Source organism: Elaeis guineensis, chromosome 9, assembly GCF_000442705.2.
Source record: "Elaeis guineensis isolate ETL-2024a chromosome 9, EG11, whole genome shotgun sequence".
Lineage (NCBI taxonomy): Eukaryota > Viridiplantae > Streptophyta > Magnoliopsida > Arecales > Arecaceae > Elaeis > Elaeis guineensis.
The window spans coordinates 69,784,633-69,808,452 of record NC_026001.2 but is presented as its reverse complement, the minus strand read 5'-3'; positions in this window follow the sequence as shown (position 1 = coordinate 69,808,452).

Sequence of the window (23,820 nt, the reverse complement as noted above, 5' to 3'; positions counted from 1 at the left end):
ATCGATCAGCCACATGATCAGTCAAAATTTTTTTTGAGTCTGACCCCATAAGTTTGAACCTAAGTCGATTGTATAGAAATAATCTTCCTATATCAATCAAAGTGATCATCTAGTAATGGTATCAGACATCCAGATAGATCGAAAGATTATAAAGCAATATTCAAGAACTGATTGGCATATGGTTATCATATAATTCATCCCTTTGACCCAAATGCTCAAGGTGACCTAGGGTTTAACTATCAACCCTGATATGGTCATCCACATAGTATTTTAATTTTTTAAATTTATCTCATGGATTATGTCGGTCGAGATTTTACTGAATTGAAATACACTAATACATTAATTCCTACTTATTCGGAGGGGTCAATTCTATCTTGACTCACATACTGACTAAACAAGTACTTGACTATGTTCAAAAATCTTTCATCATTAAACTAAAAATTCAGATAATCCAGCATCAAAGTACAGTGAGTTGCTTGCAAGTCATCATGGTGATCTCTGATCGGAGGGAGACTTATATCCATATCCTTCGCAAGCTACTCTTGACAGTAGAGTGCTCAATAGTTGGTCATGTTTAATGAGATATATATCTCACTTGCATGCCATGCTAGTGTCTCCACACTCTTTGGTTAAGAGGACAACCAACGTATATGGCACACAACAACCTATACTTGATATAGCTATCATTTGTCATGAACAATGTTTAAGAACTAAATGATATATCATCTTATATCGATTCAAATAGTTCTAAGGACTTCATCACAAAACAGAAGTTCACATAAGATGTACATAGAGTGATGAGAAAATCAAATAATATTTCTTAATTCAATAGTTCATATACAATTACAATGATTAGCATAACTGTCAATAGACCGATGATTAACTTTGAGACATAATTTTCAACATAACTGATACTAAAGCTGGTTTCAATTTAAGTGAGAAACATAAAGAGAAGAAGAGAACATATGAGTTATTTGAGAAATATAAACCTAGAGTCCCATTTCCTTCGGTCCTAGAATTCGGTTCTTCCCATAAAAAGCAAGGTGCACGCAATGAGGAGCTAATGAAATTATTTAAATAAATACATATTAATTTATCCCTCCTCGATATGATTTAGCACATTCTGACTTATGTGAAATTTCTTAAGAAACTTTGCACACAAAAGTGTGAGTCGAGAAAATAGAGAGAATATGCTATCTGAGGATGTGAGTGCAGTCTTATTAAATCTATTGCCTCAGAAAATAAAAAATCTTGATGCTCCTTTGATTTCATATATTATAGGAGGTATCACCTTTGATCGAGCTCTATTAGATTTAGGAGCTAGAGTGAACTTACTTCTGATCTCGATCTATGAAAAATTTAAAATTGAAGAACTGAAACCCACGTCAACCATTCTACAATTAGTCGATAGATCAGTAAAAATGCCATGTGGTTTGATTGAGGATGTCTTAGTTAGAGTAAATCAATGTTATTTCTCAATAGATTTTCTCATACTTGATATAGAACCATTCCAGAAGCTAAATCAAAATCTCATAATTTTAGGTCGTCCATTCTTGGCCACTGTCCATGCCAATATCAATTGTAAAATAAGAGCCATGGATATTTTTTTTTGAAGATCAAAAGGTGAGAATTAATATTTTTAATGCCTCAAAGTATACTTAGAAGGAGAAAAACTGTTCGGTAGTTAAACTAATAGATGAAATAGTTGAATTCAATTTCTTCTTAAAATTAATAAAAGATGATTTTCTGAATGAGTCCATTGAAAAAACTCAAGTCCAAGAGGTGAATGTCCTGTTTGATTCACGTCACCCACCTCACCCTCTAGAATTTTTCTATCCAGTATTTGATTCTAGGTAGGTGAGAGAATCATCATAGTCTGACTGAAGACTTAAAATTTAGTGCTTGTTCGAGTGTAACCCAATATATAAAATAAAATAAAAAATATATACAATAAATATTAAAAAAATAAAATAATAAAAAATAATAAAAAAATTTGCTGCCTTTATATTGATGATGATCTCCTCCTCTTAAGTTGTTTCCCTCTTTATACATTTCTTTTTGTTCTTATGGTTTAAATTTAATTCTTTGACTTGTTTATACAATTAGGGACAATGGTATTTAAGTTGGGGGGTCGAAAAAAATCTTTTGATCTTTTTGAAAAAAAATTGAAAAATATATCTTTTGAAAACTTTTGAAATTTCTAAGTTGGGGGGTAGGAAATCTTTTGAAATTTATTATAAATTTTTGAAAATATTTTGGATATTGAAAAAAAAAATTTGAAAACATTGTAAAAATTTTTGAATTTTTTTTTGAAAAATCTTTTGGAATTATTGAATAAACCATGTGTCGGAAAGAAAATCTTAAGCAAAATAGATTAGGAAAGAAATAATAGAGTTAGAAAGTATTTGTTAATGATGGTAGCAAGTCAAGGAGTAGACTAGTTGGTCAGACTTTCAGCGGTCCACTTCGATCACCTAAAGGTTATTAGCACTTTTTATTACACATGCACACGGATGAGGCAAAGTAGGTGTTGGTTGTAAGGCCAACTAAAGATTCGATTATTACTTAAATTGGTAATGGATATACATGCCAATTAAAGGAACTTGAGTTTTAAGAAAGAGCTACCTACCTGAAATAAAAGTGTACAGAGTATATGTGAATTGCCCTAAGCTTAGTAACCAGATCTCTACACCTAAACCAAGCATGGAGATTCACATCAAACGATAGAGGAATGGTCAGGATGTTCAGCACATAAAAAAAAGGAGAGTAAAGTAAAAACAGGCAGTGTGAAAGCTACCTTAATCATGAGCTTAATTAAAGGGGTGTATAGAAAATTAACCAGAATAGGTGATAAGAGAAAAAATATTAATCCTTTACAAGCTAGCACCAAAATGCTAAGTTAGTCATCATGAACATAAGTACTTAGATCTTTAGATGTACTTTAAGAAAGTTTCTAATTGTACTGACTATGAAATTTACTTCTGAAACTCAATACCTAGTTAGTGATACTTGAAAACTTCTTGACTTTCAATCTTAGGCCTATTTTTTTAAGGGAGGATCTTGATGAAACATGGTAAATAAATACTTGTACTATTTTTTGCATTGCTAAGGAACTAGCAAAGAGTAAGTTGGAGAGTATGATAAATCATATATGTGTACATATATATTATGTATTTTAAGTAGTTAGTGGTGCTAACATCTTCAATAAATCATAATTTCATACTTAAGTTGGACTTTCTTGCAAAATTAAGTATTTTTTAAAATAATTTTAAAAAATATGAAATTAGTATATATTCATGAAAAAAAGATGTCTAGTTGATTGATTAATTGTAGTACCAAAAATCAAGTTTCACACCTAGTAGAAAAATTATGAGAAGTTTAATTTAAGTTTCTTCCTGATTTGGCAGGTATGCGCATGCTATAGGTGAAATTTTGAAACCCTGAAAGTACCAAACCCTAGCTGGCCACCTAGGGCATAAAACCCTAACCCTGGTGCAAGAGAGAGAGCCCTAGGTGGCAGCAAGTTAGATGGCACTAGGGAGCTTGGGCGGCAAAAGCAAATAAGGCAATTCTTCATGTGACTGCTTCCCAAATTGAGGAGATATAGCCTTCCAAATCAAGAGGGATTTACATGGAATAAATTCAAGAAAAAAATATCAAAAAATCACCAAACCCTAGGCCTTTTTAAAGGAGTCCATGCCCTAGGTTTTAGCATCTAGAGAATCATTGGGTGGCACAAAGAGAGGGAATGGCAAGAGGCTTTGGGAGATTGAGAGGGCCTCTAGGAAGGAGGAGCCTAGAGGAGAGTCTATTGTTGCTTCCACTTTCTTCACCATGCCTCCACTTTTTCTTAGATCAGATTCAAAGAAGAAGAAGATCGGGTTGTGAGCATGCTCTGAGGAGTATAAAGGAAGAGGAGTTCTACCAACTATGTTTTTGATGAGGCTGCGTGAAGCACTTCTACCTTTTTGTTACTGTTTTCTTTTATATCATCTTTACTAGTTTATTTTGCTTTATTATCCTAAATTGATGCACTCAAATTCAGATTTTAGTTAATACAAAAGTAAATTTTATTATTTTTAATTTGTTAAATTTTATTTTTATTGCAAGTAGATGCTAGGATTTAGTTAGTAGATCCTAGTATCAATTTCTTTTGATTGCACATTTACTTCTTAGTATCTGACTCTATTCAATCTTTATTTTTTTTCTTTCAAAAATTAAAGATTTCAAAACATCAACCCATAGCCTTCTCCATAAATTCAACCCAACTTGTTGCTATTTATAAAAAATTTTAGGAGTTGGAATTAACTTGATTGTCACGGTATCCTAACGACAACATCGCGTACATCAATTTACCATGAACAAACCAAGAAGGTGGGGCTTGAAAGTGATCAAGGAAATGAAGCTTGGTGGAGCTTCTATTACATTAACAATATATATGAAAATGATACTCAATATAGTTTACAATTTTGCCCTCCTATAAGTGTTGTAGTTAGGAAGGAGGACTTGTTCCCATTGACTTCCTGTTCTACTTCTAGATTGGTTCATCAGCAAGATAACAAGCTGACAATTTGATTCATCAGTCAATGAATCTATCCCACATAACCTAGCAAAGGAAAAAAAATGGCAAGCACCATATAGAAGAGGGAGGAGGTAAACCTATGGAAAAAAAGAGGTAAATAAGTAAAGAAACTCTAGAGAGGTAAACCTATCATAAGGTTAAAATGAAAGGTATTAGATAGAGTCTAGAAATAAGCTCTATTGCTTTCTAATCTGGAGTGAGAAAACTTGAGGCAACTAGGAGATTCAAGTATGGTGCTAGACTTAGCAAATCATAGTCAGGGTCTCTTATTGTTCTTTTTACTCTAATGGAAAAGGCAATGCTTGGACATGCACTCAAACCAAGAGTGAAGAAAAGGTAAGATATAAAGACCATCTGTTTTATTTACTCAATAGAAAAGGTTCTTTCATTTCCTTTCTATTTTCTCAACTCTAATATTTTGTTGTCTCAAGGCCAGAAAATGAGCCTTGGCATAAAGGTAGGGTTGCTCCATAATGATGTTAGAAATATAGAAATAGCCCCTCAATTCTCATAATATGAGATTTTTCTATTATAAATGAAAGCATGCTCAAGAATAAGATTATTTATTTCAAAAATATTTTATACATCAAATCAAAAGATAAAATTTCTAAATCAACCTATTTAAACTACCACATACTCTCTCCTAGTCTTTATGAGCATGGCCACAATAGGCTCATGGCAAGCCCCAAAAGAGAATAGATATTGTCTACAACATGCTATCCATCACCATATATCAATGATCATCCTACTAGAGGCCCAAGTGGAAGCTAGCACTGAAATCGGATGAAAAACATGCCTTCGGCAACATGTACTAGTGATCACCCTAAGAGCATGGCTTAAAAGGAAACTAGTTTTTGATTACAATATGTTGTCAACTAGCATGCACCATGATCACTCCATTGGAGGCCCAAAGGGAGACTAGATCCAAAATCCATATAATCATAGTTACGTTAGAGAGCAAAAAATCATAATTTGTAAAATCAATAAATGTCCTAATGCAGAATAATGCAGTTCATATCCCAATAAATCATTTTATGCTTAGTCCAATATTTTACAAATTCAATAGTTGGATTAATTTTTAAATGTAGATATTGAATTAAGTATTATAAAGCAAATCACGCATATGAGAAGACATTAGAGTGGAGGTACTACAGCTCAACTCACAAGGCATAGCAAAACTCTCCAATTGGATTAGACACAATCTATACAAAAAGTATTTTCTAGTAGTTAGAGTTCCTTTTAAACTAAAATAGATGACATTTAAACTCTTAAACGTATGAAGGGTCCCTAGGTTTGTTTGGCCCACCAGAGGTTCCATAATTTAGAACTATTCCAAATCAGGGGTCGTAACCCTAGATCTACCAACAAGTGGCTAGGATTCAAGTGCATACCCAAAACATAAATCTAATCCTTAGGGTCCCATTAGTCCCTTGATCTATGTGTAATGGGAACAAAAGGGTTGCAATTACCTTGATGGTGGGATTTATCCCCAAGATCTGGTGCTCTGATCTATCCTAGATCTCAAGAATCATAAATTGGGCTAGTGAGATAGGATAAGAGAGAGAGGGAGAGAGAGGAGAGGAAATGGAGTGTGGGGGGAAGAAGAAGGATTGTTTGTATATCCCATCTCATCCTATAGCATGGCTATGAAGGAAATCATAGGCAGTTTCATGTATGCATTTCAAAAATTTTTCAAAATTTAAGACAGCAAAAGGTATTTAGATTAATCATATTAACCTAGTATTTATTAGATCTGATCTAAAACTATCTAAGAAAGGATCTTATGACACTACATAACATGCATAATCTGAAATCAAAACATAAATCGTATCTATGATGTAGATCATATCTACAAGAAATTTAGATCAGATCTCAATACCTGAGCATGGATCGATATTCATCACAACTGATTATTATAAATATGCTGGTTCTTTTTGTCACACAGCAGCCGAATAGACATCCTCCTTTATAGATATCCACACGAAGCTCCTGATCCGATCAGAGGTTCAACAATCGATGATCTCCCTGGGGTGCTAGCTCCCTTGCGAAGATCTCCTTGGGGTGCTAGCTCCCTTGTGAAGATCTACTCCTGATGGCTGATCTGGATCCTTCTTTGGATCTTTCAAACTCTTTCAGAGGAGAAAAAGACTTAGGAGAAAGAAAAGATGGAGGAAGAAGGCAAAGGGAGAAACCCTTTCTTCCTTTCTTTTCTCTCTTCCAAAACCCCCACGCCTAGGAACTAAACCCATGCCCAAGAGCCTCATGGTAAAGCTCTTTCTTTCTCTCGATGAAAATAGATTTTCATCTACCTCACATGCCAAAAACAAACTCATTTTATTATGGCATGCAAGGGGGATAGGATTAGGTTAAATTCAAATCGAATTTGAACTTAAATTCAAATCAAGATAAGGATCGGTTCAAATTTGAATTCAAACTTGGTTTGAATTCAATTTTAAACCAAGCATTTCCCATCCATATGGGCATTGAGAAGGGGTGAGAAACATCTTTTGGCATGGAAAAAACATCACACAAAATCTGAATTTGCATGAGAACAAGGCATTGGGATAAGGTGGTTGGTGCAAGGAGTTAGTCCAATCCAATTGGACTCTTGGTTCCTTCAATTTGGTGCCCATTCAAATCCCATTTGAATAACCCACAGAGATAAGTGAACCTAATCTAATTAGGCACATAATCTTTTTAATTAAATTCTAATCCAATTAAAAATTAATTGAGCCCAAGTCCTGATCAAATCAAAAATTAATCTTCTTTAGCAATTAGGTTATCTTATAAATTAATCAGATCAAATCTAATTGAATCTAATTCAATTAGACTTGATCCAAACTTTATTGCTCAATCAAATTGAATCATATTGCAATTTTTGCATATGGTTAATCATCAATCATATTGACAATTATATCCTTTAATGATTTATAATCATTGATCAGCCATCTGATCAGATAGAAATTTTTAGTGTGTGTGACCCTATTGGTTCGAATACTAAGCTGGTTCTAGCATAGGAATAACTTTTTATACCAATTGAAGTGACTATCTAGTAATGATATCTAATGTCCGGATAGGTCGAAGTATTGCAAAGCAACATTCAAGAATCTTTGGCATATAGTTATCATATAATTCATCCCTTTGACCTAATGCTCAAGATAACTTCAGAGTTAAACTATCAACTCTTAATCAGTACATCCATATTATATTTCAACTTTATAAATTTTGTAACTCATTATATGGATTATCCTGACTAAGATTTTACTTAATTGAAACATAGTGAAGCATTATCTCTTCAATCCCAGAGCGGTCAATCCCATCTTGACTCACACAAAGACTTCGTAAGTATTTGACTGTACCCAAAAACTTCCATCATTATATTAGAAATATAAGTAGTCTGATATCAAAATACAGTAAGTTGCTTGTAAGTACCGTGATAATCTCAGTTCAGAGGGACACTTATACCCATATCCTTCGCAAGCTACTCTTGACAGCAGAGTTCTTCGCAGTTGGGTCATGTTCAGTGTAAATGTACTCCTACATTTCACCTGCATGTCATACTAGTATCTCCATACTTCTTGGTTACGAGGACAACCAATCCATATGGCACACAATGATCTGTACTTGATAAACGTTATCGTCCAATTAATAATATATCATTTGGTTACAAATAAATTTAAGAACTATTCGATAAATCCTCCTTTTTTGATTAAAAATAGTTCTAAAGACTTCATTATAATATAAGAGTTCTAGAAAAAAAGATGCACAGATTATGATGAACTACCAAATAACTTTTATTATATACTTTCATTTATAAAAAGCATAATCATCTACAGTTAGACAATTGACTTTAGGATATAATTCTCAACAACTCCCACTTGGACTAAAGTCAATCAGAAAAGAATCTAATACCCATCTTCCACTTGTGATCAACAAACTCCTTGATTCCAAGGGCTTTAATAAATGGATCGGATAATTTTTTTTTTCCATCGATCTTCTGAAGCTTGATGTCATCTCGATCAACAATCTCTCGAACAAGATGATAGCGACGTAGAATGTGTTTGGTTCTCTAATGAAACTTTGATTCTTTAGTTTGAGCTATGGCTCTAGTACTATCACAGTATAGTAGAATAAGATCATCAATAGAGAGTCCCACTCCAAGCTCGTTGATGAACTTTCTTAACCAAATAACTTCCTTGACAGCATCGGATACTGCAATATACTCCACCTCGCATACAGAATCATCTACAGTATGCTGCTTGAAACTTTTCCAGTATATCGCCCCACTATTCAGGATAAATATATAATCTAACACATATTTGTTGTCATCATGGTTTGAATGAAAATTGAAATCTATATATCTTATAAGTTTTAAGTCAGTATCTCCATAATGAGCCATTGGTCCTTAGTATTTCTCAAATACTTAGAATTATCTTTACGACTTTTCAATGGTTCTCATCCAGATGAGACTAATATCTACTTGCTATTCCTAGTGAGTAGAGCATATCCAATCTTATATATGTCATGGGGTACATGATAGATCTCACTATCGAAATATATGAGATTCTACTCATACGCTCTCTCTCTTATAGAGTTGTCGGACATTTTTTTTTAGAGAGAGAAATTTTTTGGCCATCAGTAGATAGCCCTTCTTGAAATTCATCATGTTGAACTGTTTCAGCATGGTATCAATGTTCATGGATTGAGACAATCTAAGCAGCCTTTTAGATCTATCTCTATAAATCTTCATCCCTAGGATGTAGAATATTTTTCTTAAATTCTTCATGGAGAACTGAGATGATATCATAGCTTTACACTTTGTAAAGCAAGGATGTCATTCTCAATTTAGAGAATGTCATCCACATAAAGTACAAGAAAAATAACTATAGAATCATTAGCCCATTTATAGATACAAGACTCCTCTTCATTCTTAACGAAACCATACATTTTGATCATTTTATCAAAACACATTTCTTACTTTGAGATATCTGCTTCAATACATAAATGGATCATTGAAGCTTGCATATCTTTAATTCATCTGTGGATATGAACCCTTCAGACTATATCCGTTGGGTTCCGGTCACGCAATGAAAAGTGATTTTCAAAATTTTTTACATACTTTTAACTTTTGAAAATAAGTTTTAACACTTAAAATAAGATGACTGAAATATAAATCCTAGGACTACCTTGTTGATTACAATCAAACAAATCAAACATACATCTAAGATAGAATTTATACCTGTTGTGCTCTAATACCACTTGTTGAGGTAGGAAGAAAAAAAAAGAGAAAGAAAGATATCATAAATAAATCAAGATAATATGGATTGGCCTCAAGCCAACCTCCAGGAGAGTGCAAGTTTCACTATGAGAGAAAAAAAATCAAATAAATATAAGAGAAACTCACCACTCAATCTTTTTACAAAGATCTCTCAATAAGAAGCCTCAAAACCCTCATAAAAGCTCTCTAAAATCTCTCTTAAACCTCTCTATATGATCAGCACATCACTAGCTATCCAATGTTGTTGGGTTTCAGTCATGCAGTAGAAAGTGAGTTTTAAAATTTTTTAAAATAAATAAGTCAATAGCTTTAATAGTTAAAACTATCGAGCCAAAATCCAAACCCTAGAATCACCTTGTCGATGTCAATCAAAATAAAACAAGCATGCAAAGGGATAGAATTTTTACTTTCACCAAAAAGATAATGTGGCATGTTGTTGATCTCCATGAGACTCCAAAGTAGAAGTCCTCAAATGGTGATCCACACAAAAGTTGTCCAAGGTCCTTCCTAATTGGTACGCTACCGCAGCTTTATCTTCTTAAAAATACTGTCAGCTTCAAACTCGAAGAACGATCACATCAAAGTCCAGTTGCTTTTGATCTTGCCATCAAAATACACCAAGAAGATACTCTTCAAATGTCTCACAATCTAGGATTTGATTTTGAGCTTCAACACATGAAAAAATCAAACCTTAGGGCACACTAGCAACACTTGCTAATTCTCTCACCACCCTTCTTACAAATTTTGCCACTCAAATTTTTCTTGCTTTTTTCTTAGATTTTTTATAGAATTTTTCCCCTAATTTATAAGCCACTTATCTCTAGTTTCCATCCAAAAACCCAGCACTTGGGCCATATGGGACATCCCATTTAAATAAGGGACAAAGGGACGTGAGAAGGACCAAGGGGCGCCAACCTTTGGTGCTCCACTTTCTCATGTAGTGAATAAATTCATCATGTAAATTTTTAGTGTAGGAGAGCATTCACATAGAAGGACTCCTCTTCTTCTATATCTCATAAAAATCTCATTAAAAATTAGCATTAAATCATAAGAGATTTGGTTGAGTATTTAAGGCAATGCGTTAAGATAAGATCCTTCATGAAGAAGGACTCTTCATCTTTACATGCTAAAGAGAGGTGGGCGGCATTATTATTTTGGCATGGCATCTGGTGGGCATAGAGGAGTCCTTCTCTACTTAAAACTATTTTAAGTTAGATAAGAATCCAATCAAAATTGATCCAATCTCATTAAGTCAAAGACAACTGGTCTAAGTTAGCTCAAACACTTTGATCTAAACCAATTTAGGAACTTGGGTTAATACAATGTGCTAGCATATCAAATTAATCTTTAAAATTTATATTAAATTCTAATTAAATGAGACAAAGATTAAATTTCAAAGTATGTGACCCATTGAATTTCAAATCTAGCCAGCAGTGGACCCAGACTTTCGACGTAATCCTAATCCGATCAAATTAGGTCACCCGAACAGTCTCAATCAACTAGGACTCTTCTTAATTGATACTTGAATTAAACTATTTTAATTTTGATGAGTCACAAGTCAAGATTGATATCTAGCAATGTGTCATGACTATTCAAAAGATTTAAAATTTTGATAAAAAATTATCAAAATATCTTTCAGTGGTAAGTTGCCGTGTAATTCAATCCTTCAGTTAAACAATATCCCAGATGAGCTATGGTCATGAGAAATATCAAACCTAATTACTTATCTATATGTATTTTGATCAAAAGGTAATGATTCAGTTGATAATATATTAAAATTTTTTTTCTAATTATCATCCTGCTTTGGCCAAAGACTTCCAAGATCATCATCGACCTATGAGATCACATGGGATGTTCGCTCTCTTTATTAGGAGTGACTGATCTCTTATTGATCACACACAATCTCCATGCACACATCACCATATCCAGAACACCCTATACAAGGATCAAAGAACTAAGTTAGGTAGTGATCCAAAATATAGATCCATGTATACAAAGTATCATGACGATCTCAGGTCAAAAGATCACTTACACAACTCTTACTAAAAAATTATCAGCTGACATATAAATAAGATTCCATCTGATGTTCTCTCGCAGATCTATTCAATAAACTTATTCTCTAATGAGCACCTATATCCTTATATTAGTGTCACTACACAAGTGGTTATGAGATCAACCACTCTAATTTTTGAGCATACATAGGACATGCCAGTCTTACCAGTATTATTGATCTCCGACTCAATGAACCAACGATTGAAAATATTCTAAGTCATGGCTATCAAGGATTTAGGTCTCACTAGTGTTGAAAAATATGTCTCAAAGCCAATCGTCAACCTATTGACGGTTGTGCTATTTGATGTAATTGTATATGACTTAATTAATAAAATATTTATTTAGTTTCATCATAAGCTTGTACATCTTCTATATCGAATGTTTATGTTATGATGAAAGTCTTTAAGACTATTTTAAATCGATAAAGGAGGACTTATCGTTGAATCCTTAAATGAGTTTGTGACCAAATGATATACTATTACTAGGATGATAGACATATCAAGTGTAGGTCATTGTGTGCCATATATCATTGGTCATCCTCTTAACCACAGAGCATGGAAATGCTAGTATGGCATACAGGTAAAATATAGGAGTACATTTCATGGACATAATCAACTCTGAAGCACTCTACTATCAAGAGTCACTCTGAAAGGATATGGGTATAATTGTCCCTCCGATCTGAGATCACCACGATGACTTGCAAGTAACTCACTGTGCTTTGGTGCTGGACTACCTAAATTTTTAATTCAGGATTGAAAGATTTTTGAGCATAGTCAAGTACTTGTGAAGTCGGTGCATGAGTTAAGATGGAATTGACTACTCCAAGAGATTTGAGAGAATGCTTTGTGTTTCAATTTAGTAAGACCTTGGCCAGGGCAATCCTTATGAGGAGTTACAGGATTTATTAGGTTGAGACACATAATGGATGTATTATTAAAAGTTGATAGTTTAAACTCTAAATCATCCTAGCATCAAGGGTCAAAGGGATGAATTATATGGTAACTATATCCAAATATGTTCTTGAGTGTTGCTTTGCATACATTTGGCCTATCCGGACATCGGGCACTATTGCTAGATGGTTACCTCGATTGGTACAGGAATCAGTTTCTATGCTACTGGATTAGGTTCGAACCTATGGGGTCACACATATTAAAAATTTTTCTCTGATCACATGGCTAATCTGAAGAGTCCCACTGGACAGAGACTCTGGTGAAGAGTACCACCGGACGGAGACTCTAGAGAAGAGTCCCACTAGACTTGAACTCTATCATTAATAAAAAATTAATTAGTGATTAAATCATTAATTAGCTCAATTTGATTGAGCATTAAAGTCTGAATCAAGTTTGATTGAATTAGATTCAATCAGGTCAAGTCTGATTAGGTTATGAGATGACCTAATTAGTAAGAGAGAAATGATCCTGATTTGATAGGATCTATGACTCAATTAATTTATTAATTTGATTAAATTTAATTAAAATTATAGAAGTTTAATTAGATTAGATTCATCATATTTTATTTGGATCTAGTTGGATTAGGTTTGAAAGAAATTTAATTGGTTAAACCTTAAGAGTCCCAAATGAGTAGGACTCTCTCCCTTGTGCCACCCAAATTATCTCACACTTTTTCTCACCACATAAAATCAATTTGTACATTAGAAAACTAAAAATTATCCTTCCTTTGTCACCTATTAGGGATAGAAATTGATTGATTTTGATTTGAATTCAAAATAGTTTAAATTTCAACTTAAAACCTTATCCATATCCTTCCACACGTTGACTGTTTTTGGAGGGGCTCATTGTGTGTGAGAAAAGGAAGTCTTCTCAATGGCTTTTTATATCCAATTTTTTTTGATAAGTTTCTCTTTAAGTTAGATAAGGGTGAGAAAAAGTTAGAGTTAAATTGATATTCAAAATAATTTAAATTGCAACAAACTCCAGCCCTTATCCTGTCTTATCTGGTTTGTATGACAATCATTAAAAAGCCATAATTTTATGTACCAAACTAAGAGATATTTTCACTATGAGATACCAAAGAGAAAGAGGGTCAAAAATACTTCTTTGGGGCATGAGGTTTGGGTGGGTTTCCTTCTTCTTTGGTGTGAACAAAAGAGGAGACTGATCTCCTCTCGGGTGAGCGACCTGGAACTGCTCTAAGATTTTGGGTGAGAGAAAAATCAAAGAGAAGAGAGTCTTCATCAGATTTTTCTCCACCATCCAGTATTTTTTCTAATCCATCTTAATATCAAAAAGGTCTGAGATGATCGAAAGAAGAGATCAAATCAGATCTACCATCAAAAGCGACTGCACGAGCTAGCACTCCTGTGGAGGGCTGATCGATCTGAAGACTTCGTGTGGACCATCCGTAGAAGTCGGATGCTTGTGCGGCTATGAACATTCAGAGAAGACTTCTAGATCTACATTCTCAATTATAGAGATTGACTATCCACACTCAGGTATTGGGTTTGAAATCCTAGAAGTGGTGGATTAGATCTATCACTAATTATTGTTCTTGTTCAAATGCTTGTAATATTAGATTCAAATTTTTATGCATATAAATTTATGTTATGAATCTATTTATAGAAGTTTTAAGATTAGATCTTATGCATGTATTTATAGATTAAATAGTTTAATCTAATATTATTCCACTAAAAATTTTAAAATGCATGCATGAAACCCCTGCACGATCCTACAGTGATATCAGAGCCAGGTTGCTTATAACATAAATTTATTCTTGCATATAATTTGATATTATATTTATTTAGATTTATAATTTAATTTAGATTAGATCTGATATATGATATTTAAATCTAAAATTAATTATAGATCTGATCGCACAAACTGATATAAGGTTGTCCTACTGTAAGGTTTATCCCTTACGGTGCAAAGGTTGTCCTAGTTTGTACTGATCTTTATATAATTTGATTTAAGTTATTTAGATTAGATCTAAATAATTAATTTAGTATTGGAGTAATGCAGTAATCTGATTGGATAGATCCTCATAGCCTTCCGATCATAGGAGAAATCAGGGTATCACAACTCTATTTGCCCATTCGATGGGATCTTCTATGGCATGTAGGGGTACTATATGATCTTTTCGATGATGATGAACAATGAAAAAAATTTTAAAATTTTATTTTAGATTTAAAATAATTTATATTATATCTAAAATTAGTGTTTTGATTATTAGATGATTGATTATGAAAATATTTTATAAAATTAAAAATATTTTTAAATACTGAATCGAACCCATGTCAGTCCAAAACTTAATTGAGAATTAAGTGATCTAAATTTGAGAATAAAAAATCTAAGGTATTAATTTCATAATTCATGGGTTAATGGGTTAGCTCGAGTCAAGTCTATTTAACTGGATTAGACCTAGGGTTAGAAATCATTGATAATGGATCATGTTAGTAATTGATCAAATCTAATTAAAAGTTAATTCTGATTGGATCAATTTTTTCTCTTGATCAATTTCAATAGTTGTAGTTGGTTAAGTCCATATCTTTGATTAGACCAATATAGACTTTGATCATGGCTCCGTGGTCAAACCCAAGTCTATAAGTTGATCAAATTGAAAATGACTAACCAGTTGATGTCTAAGATAAGTATGGCAGCTTTGATCGGTGGTCATTAATTGAGAGCTATTCACATAGATTGAATCTACATCGAGTTAATGGCATATCTCTCCCATTGATCTCACTTATCTGACCAACATGATGAATCATATTTTGATTAGATCACTTAATGATTAGGGTTGACCCATGCTAACTAGAAAATCAGTATGACTGATTTAGGTGTCCCTAATTCAATTTGTCTTCAGTCCTCTTTATGACTTGGTGAAATTAATGGGAGGATTCATGACTGGTTGGCTAGACCAGCTTATGCCTGATCTTCTTTAATCTGATTTGATAAAGTCAGTGGAAGGATTAAGATTAACTGATCAAATTTCTTCTCATCTCTCAATTCAACCAATTAAATCTTTTAAAATTATTAGGTCCCTAAAATAAAATAGTTATGGTAATAACTAGATCATAACCTTCCATTAAGTTGGATGATAATGAGTCCAATAGTTTAGATGATCATTGGAGGTGCCACATGCTTGGCGCTCATCTGGCTGTCGAAATTATCATTCATAATATGTGGATTTAGTTGTATCTTTTTGATGATGGTCAGGTTGGTCGAGCCACACTCGAGCCTGATTATTCGTTTGTCAAATGCACTAAATTTTGGTATATTAATGGTTGGACCTAACCAAAATTTTCAGTGGAGGCGCCACACGCCTGCTGAAGAGGTGTATGGGGCAAAATTGAATGCTAGAAATTATTTGATGAAATAATTGGTTAAGAACCTATCCATGGATGCACAAAGGTTGATCGAGCCACACTCAAGCCCATGTGCAGTTCATGTAGATTCTAGTACCCACTAAGGAATTAGTGTAATTCTTCGAATTGAAGGTAGATGCTATCAATTCGAATAAAATAGTGAAAAAATTTTAGACTAAAAATCATATCTTTTGGCTTAATCAATTCATATACTAATTATGTTTTGATTTTCTTTTTGTAGTTATGGCACCACCTTATTGTAGGAAATAGATCTAGGGTTTCAGGGTTAGATCTTGAAACTTTTCAAGATCAGGCAGCGAAAGACTAAAATAAATCAAAAAATTATCTTATAGAATCAGAGAGTCCCTAGATCTATAATCCTATTGTATGATTATTACATGATATTAAATCAAAAATTAAAATATAAAAAGTAAGAACTACATGTTGATCATATCAACATGTTTCTATACTATATCTGATGTATGTAAAATATAATAGATCAGATCTATTACCTTGCAAGTTAGATGTTTTAACTTTGCTGATCCGAGCTTGAGAATGATGTTGCAAGCCATACACATGTCCGGCCTCTAGGAGTCATCCACACGAGCCCACGAATCACGATCAGAAGTCCTGATCCAGAAAATCAGCACAGTATGCTAGTACTGCGCTGATCCTTCTTCGATGGTCGATCAAATGCCTCCTTCTTCTTGATTTGGACTTTTCCAAAGATGAAAAGTAGGAGAAGAAGTTTTAGATGAGGCACTCTCAGAAAACTTACAGATGGAGGAAGGAAAGAGATGAACCCAGCAACTCTAGAAGAAGACCCTCTTCTTCTTCTCTTTGCTCTAACCCAGACACCTAATTTTGTGTCTATTAGATCTCCACACCCCAAGACTTTTTCTATTTGATTATTGAACACCCCAAAGGCCTCTCAATGCTTTATGTTTCACAAAAAATTTATGAAAAAATTTATTTTAAATAGAGAGATATGAAGAGTCCTTTTCTAGGTCAAATATCTAGTCAAGGATTATCCAAACAAGGCAAGACAAGGGGTGCCCAACTCTTGGGCATCCCCTCCTTCTTTTTTCTGTCGTGGACCACTAGAAAAGGGCACATATTATGTGCCATAAAATCCATGAAAATCTCAAAAAAAATTTGAGTAAAATCAGTGCCATAAGGAAAGAGTTTTGATTTCCTAAAACTCTATCTCATAGAATTTGAAATCCAAACTAATTCCTACTTTGACTTGATCCACAACCACATTCCATGTAAGAGAGAAAGAGAGGAGAGTTTTGGGCATGCATGAAGACCTGGGAGAGAGGGTTTTGTCACACAAAATAAGAGAGTGTGGGCATGGGATAAGAGAGAGTGGGCGTGGGGGGCTAAGGTGGTGCAAGATGGAATCCTAGTATTACTAGGATTCAATCTATGACTTATTCGAATTTGGTTTCTCAAACCAAATCAAACCAAAATCAAATCAATCTAATTAAAATAAATCTTAACCTAATTCAAAATCTAATTTAATCAGATTAAATTAGATTTAAATCTAATTTAATTTTTTAATCAAATTAAAAATTAGGTTGACCAAAGTCTTATTTGAACTAGGATCAGTTTTTCCTTGCACTTGGCTTATCCAATAAGCCAATTGAACTTGATCCAATCAAGCCCAAACCAAATCTAATTAAATCATATTCAATTAGACTTAATCTCAATCCATTGGCTTAATCAAATTAAGCCAATTAGCAATCAAATTACTAATCGATCCTCCTACAATACTTGCACTAGGTTAAATGTCAATCGTATTGATCATTTAACCCTAGAATGATTCTTAATCGTTGATCAACCATCCGATCGGATCATAAAATCTAATGTGTATGACCTTATAGGTCCGAACCTAAGTTGGTAGTATAGAAATAAATTTCTGTACCAATCAAAGTGATCATCTAGCAATGGTACCCGACGGTCGGATAGGTCGAATGTGTAGAATAACATTCTTAGAACCCATGCGAATATAGTTTCCATATAATTCATCTCCTTGACCAAAATGCTCATAGGACACCTCAGAGTTCAACTATCAACTCTGATCAGGTTGTCTACATTATATTTTAAAATATCAAATCTATCTGATGGATTATCCTGGCCAAGGTTTTGCTAAATTGAAATACAGTGACTCATTCTTCTCCAACTCTTGGAGTGGTCAATTCCATCTTGATCACACTCTGACTTCTCAAGTACTTGACTGTGTCCAAAAGCCTTTCATCACTAAATTAAAAATTCAGTTAGTCCAGTTCCAAATCATAGTGAGTTGCTTGCAAGTCACTGAGGCGATCTCAGGTCTAAGGGACACTTATATCTATATCCCATCAGAGACATTCTCGACAGCAGAATGCTTTGGAGTTGGTCATGTTCAATGATGATGTACCCTTACATCTCACCTGTAAGTCATACCAGTGTCTCCACACTCTTTGGTTAAGAGGACAACCAACCCATATGGCCTATAGCGACCTATGCTCGATAGAGGCTATCGTCCTTATTAACAATCTATCATTTGGTCGTGAATGGTTTTATGGACTAATCGATAAATTTTCTCTTTATCGAACCTAAATGGTCCTAAGGACTTCATTATAACAATGGAGTTCATTAGAAGATGAAAACTTATGATGAAAATACTAAAAATATATTTTATTTATTAACAAATCAATTACAATACAAGGTTGCTCAACCGTCAACAGGTTGATGATTGACTTTTGGGACATATTTTTCAAGAACTCCCACTTGTCCTAAAGCCACTTGGCACATTATCTAATACCCATCTTTGACTTGTGATTGTCGAATTCCTTTATCGCCAGGGCTTTAGTGAAGGGGTTGGCCAGGTTCTTCTTTCCATCGATCTTTTAAAGATCGATGTCACCTCGATCCACGATCTCTCAGATCAGGTAGAAGCGACACAAAATGTTCTTCATCTGCTAGTGTGCTTTGGGTTTTTTTGCCTAAGCTATGATATCAGTGCTGTCGCAGTAGAGCAGGATCGGACCATCGAGGGAGGGTGTTACTCCAAGCTCGATGGTGAATTTTTTTAATCACACAGCTTCCTTCGCGGCACCGATGCTGCGATGTACTCCACCTCACAAACAAAGTCTGCCATAGTATGCTGCTTAGAACTCTTTCAATAGATGGCTCCACCATTCAGAATAAAGATATAACCCGATACGCTTCTACTATCATCATGGTCAGATTGAAAGCTGGAGCCTGTGAACCCCACAAGTTTCAGATTTGACTCATCATAAACCAACCATTGGTCCTTAGTATTTTTCAAATACTTAAGGATGGTTTTAACCACCTTCTAGTGATTTTCTCCGGGATCAGATTGGTATCTACTCACTACTCCTAGTGAGTATGCCACATCTGGCCTTGTACATATCATGATGTACATGATAGATCCCACAATCGAAGCATATGGGACTCTACTCATACGTTCTCTCTCTTCAGGAGTTGTCGGACAATCCTTCTTAGAGAAAAAAATTCTATGGTCTATTAGTAGATAGCCCTTCTTAGAATTCTCCATGCTGAATCTCTTCAGCATAGTGTCTATGTAGGTGGACTGGGATAACCCAAGCATCTTTTTAGATCTATCCCTATAGATCTTCATCCCTAGGATGTAGGATGTTTCGCCCAAATCCTTCATGGAGAACTGCGATGACAACCAAACTTTTATTCCCTGTAGTGTGGGAATGTCATTTTTAATTAAGAGAATATCATCCATGTACAAGATAAGGAATACCATAACTAGACCATTTGCCTATTTATAGATGCAGGGCTCTTCTCCATTCTTAACGAAGCCATACGTTTTGATCACCTTATCAAAATGTATGTTCCAACTCCGAGAAGCTTGCTTCAATCCATAAATGGATCTCTGAAGCTTACACACCTTGGACTCATCTGTGGATGTAAACCCCTCAGGTTGTATCATATACACCTCTTCGGTTAGCTTTCCATTCAGAAAAGCTATCTTTACATCCATCTGCCAGATCTCATAATCCAGATGAGCAGCTATTGCAAGCATTATCCGAATGGATTTGAGCATTGCCACAGGGAAGAACATCTCGTTATAGTCAATACTATAATGTTGACGATACCCCTTGACAACCAAACGGGCTTTATAGATCTCCACCTTTCCGTCTGCGCCTCTCTTCCTTTTGAAGATCCATTTACATCCAATGGGTTTAACCCCTTCAGGTGGGTCAACCAATATCCATACATTATTGACCTTCATGGACTCCATTTTGGATTGCATGACTTCAAGCCATTTTTCGGAATCAGATCTCTGCATTGCATCCATATAGATGATCGGATCCTCATCATTCTCATCGAGTTCGATGGGATCACCATCCCGGATCAAGAAACTATAGTACCTATCCGGCTGATGCGGTACTCTATCGGATCGCCTTAATGGTGCAGGTACATTGGGCTCTGGATCTGATCTAATCAAATTTGACTCAGGTTCAGCTATTGGTGTCGGTCTTTCTACCTGTTGAACTTCATCAAGTTCAACCTTAGAGGCAACGGTTCTTTCACCAAGAAACTTCTTTTCTAAAAGGTTGCCTTAAGGCTGACGAACACTTTTTGTTCATCAGCATAGTAGAAAAAATATCTTTTGATCTCTTTGGGGTACCCTATGAATGTGCATTTGTCAGACCTAGGTCCAAGTTTATCTGTAATTAATCGTTTGACATAGGTCGGACACCCCCAGACCCTAAGGTGTGAAAGTGCTGGCTTACCTCCTATCCATATCTCATATGGAGTCTTAATTACATACTTACTTAGAACTCTATTTAACAAATAACAGGCCGATTCGAGTGCATATCCCCAGAAAGATATCGGCAAGCTAGCAAAATCCATCATGGATCGGACCATGTCTAATAGAGTCCGATTTCTCCTTTCAGACACACCATTATGCTGTGGTATTTCTGGAGGAGTTCATTGGGAGAGAATCCCATTCTCTCCTAGATATGTGAGAAACTCACCAGAAAGATATTCCCCTCCTCGATCAGATTGAAGAGTTTTAATACTCTTCCCAGTTTGTTTTTCTAATTCACTTCGGAATAGTTTGAACATTTTAAATGAATCCGACTTATGTTTCATCAGATAGACATATCCATATCTGGATAGATCATCCGTGAAAGTGATAAAGTAGAAATATCCACCTCCAGCATTTGGGCTCATGGGCCCGCATACCTCAGTATGTACTAGGCCCAAGAGCTCAGTAGCTCTCTCACTTTTTTCAGTAAAAAGTGACTTGATCATTTTACCAAGAATACAGGACTCACAGGTTGAAAATGATTCACAATCACTGACTTCGAGGATTTCCTCTTGAGTCAATCTGTTTATCCTGTTCTTATTTATATGACCTAGCCTACAGTGTCATAAGTAGATATCTGATACACTATCTAACCTAGGGTGCTTGCCAGTAGAATAGACTACGTTAACAGGTTGTGATAACATATACACACCATTGTTCAAATGTCCATAAAAAATAGTAACACCATTCATAATGATATTACAAACTTGTTTCTTTATTAAAATTTCATAATCATTTTTGGCCAGAAGGCCTATAGAAATAATATTTAAAAAAAAACTAGGACAGAAATGGCAATCATTAAGAACAATGGTATGGGACTCAAATATAAGTTTCAAGATTTTTAATGCTAGAACTAAAACTGGTCTTCCATCTCCAACATTCGGAACCTCTCGCCTTGCTCAAATCTTCTACTGATCTACAACCCCTGCAATGAATTGCAAATATGGTAAGGGCTATCGGTATCCAATATCCAGTCAGTTATATGAAAAATAAAGAAATTGCAAAAAGTTATCATATAAATACCTTGCCCAGCAACAGCTTGCTTCTTTCTCTGCCTGTTCGAGTCTAGGGAGGTAATGTACTGAGGACAGTTTCTCTTTCAGTACCCCCGCTTTTTATAAAAAAAGTATTCAGCTTGACTCTTATCGGGCTTGATCTTTCTGGTCTGGTCTTGTGATAAGTGATATATTTTTATATTTATTATAAATATTTTTGATAATTTATGGTATTAACATCTTCTTAAAAATCTAATTTTATGAATTTATTAATTTTTTTTGAAAAATAAATAATTTTAAAAAAATATATAAATTAGATATATTTATAAGAAATAAGATATTAATTTAATTAAGTGATTTAAGAACCAAAATAAAGAGAAATTTTTGAAAAAATATAATACATATTTTTTTTCAATTTTTTAGGTGAAAATCGGAGCAAAAACAGAGCCAAAATATCCTAAAAAATTTTAAAAATAGCCTCCGGTGCATGGTGGACCAATCGGTCGGTCCACAAAGCCAGGGCGCGGTCCACAGAAAACTTCATGCGGTCCACAGGTATGGTTCACAACGAGAGAAAGATCTTGGATGCGATCCAATAGCTAAGATTCAATCCAACTTAGATCCAACAATTACTGTTCATTGTCAGTTTATAAGAGGACTCTTTTGTGCGATTCGACGATCCAGAAGCGATCCATCACGTGATCCAACGACTGAGGATGCTCCCGACTTTGAATAGAAGATCAGAAGTGCTGATCGATGGCGTAGATCTCATCTGAAGTACGATCGAAGGGCTGTGGTTGAATCCAACTCTGATAAGGAGTAAAAGGCTGATTTTTGGGCTGATCTAGGCGGTCCAAGCTTGATCTGATGGCCAAGAATATTCCTAGGAGATCAATACATTTTCTAAAGGTTTTAAGACTCCTTTTCCTACTAAAAAATTATAAAAAATTTATCTATAAATAGGGGATCCGGAATAAGCTTGAGGAGGAGAAAAAATTAAAGAAAAAGCAAGGAAAAAATAGAGAAAAAATTCAAAGAGCTTTAGGGATCAATTATTAGGAGATTATGGAGCTAGAGAACTTGATGCATGGCTAAATTCTTTCAATCCAGGAATATGATGAAATCTGTAAATGGATTTTTATTTTTATTTTTTTGTATTTAATTTTTATGCAATAAAATTATACTTTTATTTCATATCTTTTTATTTTCTTTTGAGGTATTGATCTAGCCTACACAGTCTATACTCTCTATTGACGTGCCATGATCCTGGATACGGTACGTGCTTTGAAGAGATAGATCGTGATATGTTAGATTGAATCTTAGATCTTGTAATTAAATTTAGATAGTTTATACTCTAATAGAATGAGCTGTGATCTATTGATACAGTTCGTATTTCTTAGAGATAACTATACTAATATCATAATTATAAAATTAAATATTATAATATAAAAAAATAAATCTCTTTGCATGGTGGATTCAGTATTCCTGAGTTATTTTTTTAAATTATTTTTTCATAATTTAATTTATATTTTTGATTTTTTTACTATTCTATTTCTTATTAATCCTTCTACAATCAATTCTCTTTTTATTTCTTCTTAAAAGAAAAAGATAATCGTCCTAGATCCCCATGGAAACGATCTCTACTCACCCTATCTATATAGTTTGAGTTGGTTTTTATTCTTGACCACCTACGACAACGATCAAAATTTTGGCACCGTTACCAAAGATCTAGCC